This window comes from Halichoerus grypus, chromosome X (assembly GCF_964656455.1).
Source record: "Halichoerus grypus chromosome X, mHalGry1.hap1.1, whole genome shotgun sequence".
Classification (NCBI taxonomy): domain Eukaryota; kingdom Metazoa; phylum Chordata; class Mammalia; order Carnivora; family Phocidae; genus Halichoerus; species Halichoerus grypus.
In genome coordinates this window covers 49,431,212-49,439,411 of record NC_135727.1, presented here as the reverse complement: position 1 = coordinate 49,439,411, position 8,200 = coordinate 49,431,212, and the positions used below count along the sequence as shown (strand labels likewise).

The 8,200-nt window shown below is 39.3% G+C and overlaps 1 pseudogene; it reads left to right on the top strand.

Annotated features, from left to right (window-relative positions):
- The first annotated feature begins 6,995 nt into the window (after positions 1 to 6,995).
- LOC118544735 (nascent polypeptide-associated complex subunit alpha pseudogene) lies at positions 6,996 to 7,753 on the top strand (annotated as a pseudogene).
- Positions 7,754 to 8,200: the final 447 nt, after the last annotated feature.

Genomic DNA, 8,200 nt, shown 5'->3' with positions numbered 1-8,200 from the left:
GAAGTCCCAATAGTTCATTTTTGCCCTTGCTTCCCTTGCCTTTGGCGATGTTTCTAGGAAGAAGTTGCTGCGGCTGAGGTCGAAGAGGTTGCTGCCTGTGTTCTCCTTTAGGATTTTGATGGACTCCTGTCTCACATTGAGGTCTTTCACCCATTTGGAGTCTATTTTTGTGTGTGGTGTAAGGAAATGGTCCAGTTTCATTCTTCTGCATGTGGCTGTCCAATTTTCCCAACACCATTTGTTGAAGACACTGTCTTTTTTCCATTGGACATTCTTTCCTGCTTTGTCAAAGATTAGTTGACCATATAGTTGAGGGTCCATTTCTGGGCTCTCTATTCTGTTCCATTGATCTATGTGTCTGTTTTTGTGCCAGTACCATACTGTCTTGATGATGACAGCTTTGTAGTAGAGCTGGAAGTCTGGAATTGTGATGCCGCCGGCTTTGCTTTTCTTTTTCAACATTCCTCTGGCTATGCGGGGTCTTTTCTGGTTCCATACAAATTTTAGGATTATTTGTTCCATTTCTTTGAAGAAAGTGGATGGTATTTTGATGGGGATTGCATTGAATGTGTAGATTGCTCTAGGTAGGATTGACATCTTCACAATATTTGTTCTTCCAATCCATGAGCATGGAACGTTTTTCCATTTCTTTGTGTCTTCCTCAATTTCTTTCATGAGTATTTTATAGTTTTCTGAGTACAGATCCTTTGCCTCTTTGGTTAGATTTATTCCTAGGTATCTTATGGTTTTGGGTGCAATTGTAAATGGGATCGAATCCTTAATTTCTCTTTCTTCTGACTTGTTGGTGTATAGGAATGCCACTGACTTCTGTGCATTGATTTTATATCCTGCCACTTGACTGAATTCCTGTATGAGTTCTAGCAGTTTTGGGGTGGAGTCTTTGGGATTTTCCACATAAAGTATCATATCATCTGCAAAGAGTGAGAGTTTGACTTCTTCTTTGCCGATTTGGATGCCTTTGATTTCTTTTTGTTGTCTGATTGCTGTGGCTAGGACTTCCAATACTATGTTGAATAGCAGTGGTGATAGTGGACATCCCTGCCGTGTTCCTGACCTTAGGGGGAAAGCTCTCAGTTTTTCCCCATTGAGAATGATATTCGCTGTAGGTTTTTCATAGATGGCTTTTATGATATTGAGGTATGTACCCTCGATCCCTATACTCTGAAGAGTTTTGATCAAGAAAGGATGCTGTACTTTGTCAAATGCTTTTTCTGCATCTATTGAGAGGATCATATGATTCTTGTTCTTTCTTTTGTTAATGTATTGTATCACATTGATTGATTTGCGGATGTTGAACCAACCTTGCAGCCCAGGGATAAATCCGATTGGTCGTGGTGAATAATCCTTTTAATGTACTGTTGGATCCTATTGGCTAGTATTTTGGTGAGAATTTTTGCATCCATGTTCATCAGAGATATTGGTCTGTAATTCTCCTTTTGGATGGGGTCTTTGTCTGGTTTTGGGATCAAGGTAATGGTGGCCTCATAAAATGAGTTTGGAAGTTTTCCTTCCATTTCTATTTTTTGGAACAGTTTCAGAAGGATAGGTATTAATTCTTCTTTAAATGTTTGGTAGAATTCCCCTGGGAAGCCATCTGGCCCTGGGCTTTTGTGTTTTGGGAGATTTTTGATGACTGCTTCTACTTCCTTAGTGGTTATAGGTCTGTTCAGGTTTTCTATTTCTTCCTGGTTCAGTTTTGGTAGTTGATACATCTCTAGGAACGCATCCATTACTTCCAGGTTATCTAATTTGCTGGCATAGAGTTGCTCATAATATGTTCTTATGATTGTTTGTATTTCTTTGGTGTTGGTTGTGATTTCTCCTCTTTCATTCATGATTTTGTTGATTTGGGTCATTTCTCTTTTCTTTTTGATAAGTCTGGCCAGGGGCTTATCAATCTTGTTAATTCTTTCAAAGAACCAGCTTCTAGTTTCGTTGATCTGTTCTACTGTTCTTTTGGTTTCTATTTCATTGATTTCTGCTCTGATCTTTATTATTTCTCTTCTCCTGCTGGGTTTAGGCTTTATTTGCTGTTCTTTCTCCAGCTCCTTTAGGTGTAGGGTTAGGTTGTGTACTTGAGACCTTTCTTGTTTCTTGAGAAAGGCTTGTATTGCTATATACTTTCCTCTTAGGACTGCCTTTGCTGTATCCCAAAGATTTTGAATAGTTGTGTTTTCATTTTCATTGGTTTCCATGAATTTTTTTAATTCTTCTTTAATTTCCTGGTTGACCCATTCATTCTTCAGTAGGATGCTCTTTAGCCTCCATGTATTTGAGTTCTTTCCGACTTTCCTCTTGTGATTGAGTTCTAGTTTCAAAGCATTGTGGTCTGAAAATAGGCAGGGGATGATCCCAATCTTCTGGTACCGGTTGAGACCTGATTTATGACCTAGGATGTGATCTATTCTGGAGAATGTTCCATGGGCACTAGAGAAGAATGTGTATTCTGTTGCTTTGGGATGGAATGTTCTGAATATGTCTGTGAAGTCCATTTGGTCCAGTGTGTCATTTAAAGTCTTTATTTCCTTGTTGATCTTTTGCTTAGACGATCTGTCCATTTCAGTGAGGGGGGTGTTAAAGTCCCCCACTATTATTGTATTGTTGTCGATGTGTTTCTTTGCTTTTGTTATTAATTGCCTTATATAATTGGCTGCTCCCATGTTAGGGGCATAGATATTTACAATTGTTAGATCTTCTTGTTGGATAGACCCTTTAAGTAGGATATAGTGTCCTTCCTCATCTCTTATTACAGTCTTTGGTTTAAAATCTAATTTGTCTGATATAAGGATTGCCACCCCAGCTTTCTTTTGGTGTCCATTAGCATGGTAAATGGTTTTCCACCCCCTCACTTTCAATCTGGGGGTGTCTTTGGGTCTAAAATGAGTCTCTTGCAGACAGCATATCGATGGGTCTTGTTTTTTAATCCAATCTGATAGCCTGTGTCTTTTGATTGGGGCATTTAGCCCATTTACATTCAGGGTAACTATTGAAAGATAGGAATTCAGTGCCATTGTATTGCCTGTAAAGTGACTGTTACTGTATATTGTTTGTGTTCCTTTCTGGTCTATGTTGCTTTTAGGCTCTCTCTTTGCTTAGAGGACCCCTTTCAATATTTGTTGTAGGGCTGGTTTCGTGTTTGCAAATTCCTTTAGTTTTTGTTTGTCCTGGAAGCTTTTTATCTCTCCTTCAATTTTCAATGACAGCCTAGCTGGATATAGTATTCTTGGCTGCATATTTTTCTCATTTAGTGCTCTGAATATGTCCTGCCAGTTCTTTCTGGCCTGCCAGGTCTCTGTGGATAAGTCTGTTGCCAATCTAATGTTTCTACCATTGTAGGTTACAGATCTCTTCTCCCAAGCTGCTTTCAGGATTTTCTCTTTGTCTCTGAGACTCGTAAGTTTTACTATTAGATGTTGGGGTGTTGACCTATTTTTATTGATTTTGAGAGGGGTTCTCTGTGCCTCCTGGATTTTGATGCCTGTTTCCTTCCCCAAATTAGGGAAGTTCTCTGCTATAATTTGCTCCATTATACCTTCTGCCCCTCTCTCTCTTTCTTCTTCTTCTGGGATCCCAATTATTCTAATGTTGTTTCGTCTTATGGTATCGTTTATCTCTCGAATTCTGCCCTCGTGATCCAGTAGTTGTTTATCTCTCTTTTTCTCAGCTTCTTTATTTTCCATCATTTGGTCTTCTATCTCACTGATTCTTTCTTCTGCCTCATTTATCCTAGCAGTTAGCTCCCCCATATTTGATTGCACCTCATTGATAGCCTTTTTGATTTCTACTTGGTTAGATTTTAGTTCTTTTACTTCTCCAGAAAGGGTTTCTCTAATAACTTCCATGTTTTTTTCAAGCCCAGCTAGTATCTTTAAAGTGATGATTCTGAACTCTAGATCTGACATCGTACTAATGTCCGTATTGAGTAGGTCCCTGGCAGTCGGTACTACCTCTTGTTCTTTTTGTTGAGGTGATTTTTTCCGTCTTGTCATTTTGTGCAGAGGAGAATAGATTAATGAGAGAACAAAATGCTAGCAGGGTAACAACGTCCCCAGAAAATATACTCTAAACAAATCAGAAAAGACCTGAAGCAGTGGGAAAAGAAAGGGAAAGAGAGAAAAAAGAAAAGGAAAGAAAAAAAGAAAAAAGAAAAAGATAAAGATAAAAACAAACAAAAGCAGAACAAAACAAAACAAAACAAAAACAGAATGTGATCAAATATGATCAGGCTGGATTATAGATCAGTGCCACACACTAGATTTTGGGTGTATTTTGGTCTGTTAAAAGAAAGTGCCTCCCAAAATTTTAAAGAAAGAAAAACTTATATATGTACAAAAATAAGGGTTGATATGATGAAGGGATAGAATATGACTGTAAAGATGGAAATTAAAAAAAATTTTAAAAAAGGATTTGATAAGTTGCTTGAAAAAAGAAAGAAGAGGATTAAAAAAAAAAGAAAGAAAAAAGGGAGAGAATGTGATCAGGCAGGGGAGTAGAAAAAAACCATACACTAGAGATTTAGAGTATATTTTGATCTGTTAGAAGAAACTATCTCAAGGTTTTAAAGAGAGAACAACTTATATATATATGCCAAAAATACGGGTAACTACTATGAAGGGATAGAATATGACTTTAAAAATGAAAAATAAAAATGTTTTTTTAAAAAAGGGATTGATAAGATGTTGGTTGAAAAAGGGAAAAAGAAAAATTCAAAAAAAAAGAAAAAAGGAAAAAAGAAAAAAAGACACTTAAAAAAAAATAATTAACTTTGAAAGACTAAAGAATCATGGTAAAAAAGCCATGGATTCTATGTGCAGTATTCCCCTAGCGCTGGAGTTCTGCCGTTCTCATTGATCGGTAAACTTGGTCTTGGCTGGCTGTTCTCGCTGATCTTCTGGGGGAGGGGCCTGTTGCCGTGGTTCCCAAATGTCTTTGCCGGAGGCAAAATTGCCCCGCCCTTGCCGGTCTGGGCTAAGTAATCTGCTCGGGTTTGCTCTCCGGAGCTTTTGTTCCCTGCAAGCTCTCCGTACAGCTTTGGAGGCGGAGAGTGAAAATGGCGGCCTCCCAGTCTCCGCCCCGGCAGAGCCGAGAACTCGGGGTCCCGCTCCTCAGCGAGCCCCCAGAGAAAAGCAGTCAGTCACTCCCGTCTCCCCCGTCTCCGGCCACACTCCGCGCTCACCCGGCCTGTGACCGTGCCTTTCTATCTGGCACCCGACCCCAGGTGGAGTCTCCAAACCCAGCAGATCCCCGCGGTGTGCTCCCGCACCTCTCCTCCCGGGGGAAGAAGGTGAGTCTCCCCGGATCTGCCGCCTGTTGGGTCCCTGCTGGAGGAGCAGTGGCCCGACTGTGCCGCGGATCACGGTTTATAGCAACCCCGAGCTGAGAGCCCGCGCCTGGGCTCCGTCTCTGCAGCCGGCTTCCCCGCTCCGATACCTGGGAGCTCTGCCGCACTCAGGCACCCCTGGTCTTTCTGTGACCCCGAGGGTCCTGAGACCACACTGTCCCGCGAGGGTTCCACCCCCCACTTCGCCACCAGAGTGACGTCCCTCAGCGGAGCAGACTTCTAAAAGTTCCGATTTTGTGCTCCGTGGCTCTATCACTTGGCAGAAGCGGCCGACGGAGGCCCCTCCCCCGCCGTCTATCCTCCCGAATAACGACTCGGATTCACTTCTCCGCACGTCCTACCTTCCAGAAAGTGGTCGCTTTTCTGTTCAGAGAGTTGTTGCTATTCTTTTCTTCGATCTCCTGTTGAGTTTGTAGGTGTTCAGAATGGTTTGATCCCTATCCAGCTGAATTCCTGAGAGGAGACGAAATCCAGGTCTCCTACTCCTCCGCCATCTTGCTCCGCCCCAGGACCACATAAACACTTTCTTCAACAATAATATCTTCAACTACTTTTTTCTTGGGTGAATGAGCATATTTGTATAAAAAAGACAAACATAATAGCTTGCAATTATTTTAAGGATAATATTTTATAAAGTGAAACAAATTATGCTGTATGTAATTAATATTATTATATTAACTAATTGGTCTTTGACATTGGTCTTAGATAATTTTTCACCAAATCACAGATTAACATAGCAATGTTGACATATATATTTCACTTATTATTTAAATGTATTTATTTAATTATATATTGCTTTATTCCAAAACAGGAAGTAAGTTAGATAATTCAAAGATAAATATGACAATATTTGAATAATACTTCTTTTTTTGTATAATACTTCTGTTATAAATGTTTGCTCCTTAAAAAGATGTCCTCCTGAGATCTGAGAATTTTCAAAAGTGGCATTAAAAAAATACTATATACTGTCACAAATTATAACACCCATTGGGAAATGTACAAATATTTACATAAAGAATCTGGTTAAAAACACTATGCAAAATTTTGGGGCGCCCGGGTGGCTCAGTCGTTAAGCGTCTGCCTTCGGCTCAGGTCGCGGTCCCAGGGTCCTGGGATCGAGCCCCGCATCAGGCTCCCTGCTCGGCGGGAAGCCTGCTTCTCCCTCTCCCACTCCCCCTGCTTGTGTGCCCTCTCTCGCTGTGCCTCTCTCTCTGTCAAATAAATAAATAAAATCTTTAAAAAAAAAAAAAAAAAAAAAAAAAAAACACTATGCAAAATTTTAAAGTATTTCTGTTGGTAATTTAAAAAATACATAGCCATGGTTAATTTATTCTCCTTAATTTTAATTAGTATGATAAAAATTTGTTAGTTTACCATTTAAGTGGTCATTTCCTATAAATTTATTTGCAGGATATAAACTATTCAGCTCTATAATAAACATTATGTTTTATATCAGAAAACTATTATCTATATATTATGAACTTTAAAACTTTTTTGCTTAAACCCCATTAGAGGACATTCTGCAGATCTTAAGTGCTCTATTTTGTACATGCTTGGTGTTTTGTCCATACATTGAATGAAATGGTGTCTTGCTCTTTCTGTCGCTCTCTTGGTTCTGTGATTCCTGCACAAAATGCCTGGTGAAGCCACGGAAACTGTCCCTGCTACAGAGCAGGAGTTGCCACAGCACCAGCCTGAGACAGGATCTGGAACAGAATCTGACAGTGATGAATCAGTACCAGAGCTTGAGGAACAGGATTCCACACAGGCAACCACACAACAAACTCAGCTCACAGCAGCAGCTGAAATTGATGAAGAACCAGTCAGTAAGGCAAAACAGAGCCAGAGTGAAAAGAAGGCATGGAAGGCTATGTCTAAACTGGATCTTCAACAGGTTATAGGGGTTACTAGAGTCACTATCTGAAAATCTAAGAATATCCTCTTTGTCATCATAAAACCAGATGTCTACAATAGCCCAGCTTCAGATACCTACATAGTTATGGGGGGAAGTCAAGATTGAAGATATCTCAGCAAGCACAACTAGCTGCTGCTGAAAAATTCAAAGTTCAAGGTGAAGCTGTCTCAAACACTCAAGAAAACACACAGACTTCAACTGTACAAGAGGAGAGTGAAGAAGAGGTTGATGAAACAGGTGCAGAGGTTAAGGACATAGAATTGGTCATGTCACAAACAAATGTGTCAAGAGCAAAGGCAGTCCAACCCCTGAAGAACAACAGTGATGATATTGTAAATGCTATTATGGAATTAACAATGTAACCATCTGAAAAAAAGGAACTTTTTTTGGTGTTTCAAAAGAATAACAGCAGCTTGGTTTTAAATTTGTATTGTTTCTATCATTAATAAAGTTATGGCTTCTTATTGGATAAAAAAAAAAAAAGAAATTGTCTCTTAAACTTGAAAATGGCTCCTAAGTCATGGTGTTCACATCTACCAGTGGTTTCTGCTATACAAATGGGCTATTAGATTTTGTATTTCCTCAAGAACAATTTTTCTTATCATATCAGTAGAAACCATCTCAACTACAGTTGAAGTTACCAAGATAGAAACATAATTTTGCCCGCCTTACAATACTAAAACATTGATTAAACATGTGGTTTATTTCATCATTCAATATCACTTGTAGTTTGAGATTTGCTCTCTGACTCTGGAAAAAAAATATACTTGAGAGTAAGAGAACTTACAGAAATTAAATCCATATTTCTACTTGTAAGAGAGTCTGCAGCAAGTAAAGGCAAGGTGTATCTTTTTTGGATAAAACCCTTTCTTTTATAGGCTAAATATTAATTCAAGATTTCCTGTGGCTTTAATAATTTTAAT